This window comes from Sphaeroforma arctica (assembly GCF_001186125.1).
Source record: "Sphaeroforma arctica JP610 unplaced genomic scaffold supercont1.11793, whole genome shotgun sequence".
Taxonomy (NCBI): Eukaryota; class Ichthyosporea; order Ichthyophonida; genus Sphaeroforma; species Sphaeroforma arctica.
The window spans coordinates 1-792 of NW_014028765.1; the positions used below are offsets into that span (position 1 = coordinate 1).

The 792-nt window shown below is 35.5% G+C and overlaps 1 non-coding gene across 1 annotated transcript; it reads left to right on the forward strand.

Moving 5' to 3' along the window:
- The first annotated feature begins 110 nt into the window (after window positions 1–110).
- SARC_r6 lies at window positions 111–215 on the forward strand. Its single transcript, XR_001335632.1, has one exon. It is a non-coding gene; the product is annotated as a 5S ribosomal RNA (ribosomal RNA).
- Window positions 216–792: the final 577 nt, after the last annotated feature.

Consider the following 792-nt stretch of genomic DNA (forward strand, 5'->3'; position numbering starts at 1 on the left):
AAGCCATAGCCTCGTAAAAATAAAATATTAAGAGGCTATGTTCAATCACCTAAAAGTATTTTTTTATTTAAATAAATATAAAAACTGAATATGAACACTATATTTCGCCTACGGCCATATCCAGCAAAAATTACCCGATCCCGGAAGTCAAACTGCTGCGAGCGTGGTCAGTACTGCGGTGGGGGACCACGCGGGAATATTACGTGCCGTAGGCAAATTTTGGGTTTTTATATTTTTGTATTCTGATTTTTATGTATTTGTTATCTGTAGCAACTACCTAAACTTAGTTTATTTTTTATATAGCTATACATTGAATTGACATACTTTGTTATACAATAAACATCAGGGTTCCACAATAGGTTTTCGAACGGGATGTGCCGCAATGACTTAAATTATTGGAATAAATCGGACACTTGCATTCAATCACACGACATTTGATCGTATCACACTAAGAAATCCCCGAAGAAAGCAGATACAAAAGTATTAAAAGGTCGGAAATGAAGTACAGAATGCATCACAATTATTAGTTATCACACGGCACATAATAGTCCATAATAAAATCTTCGATTCAGCGAAAATTTGCAACATTCGAGTGATTTGCATAATGATGGCAAGTGAACACAGCTGTTCATATCGCAGTCATTCAGTGACAACCCGTGGACATGTTCTGTAGATATTTTAACAAATTTTGGCATAATAGAATTTTTCTTGGTCCTGTAATGAAACTTGATTACCCATAATCCTCGAACATCCTGTAAATGAAACCTTAGTGTCCATACATCCACACACACA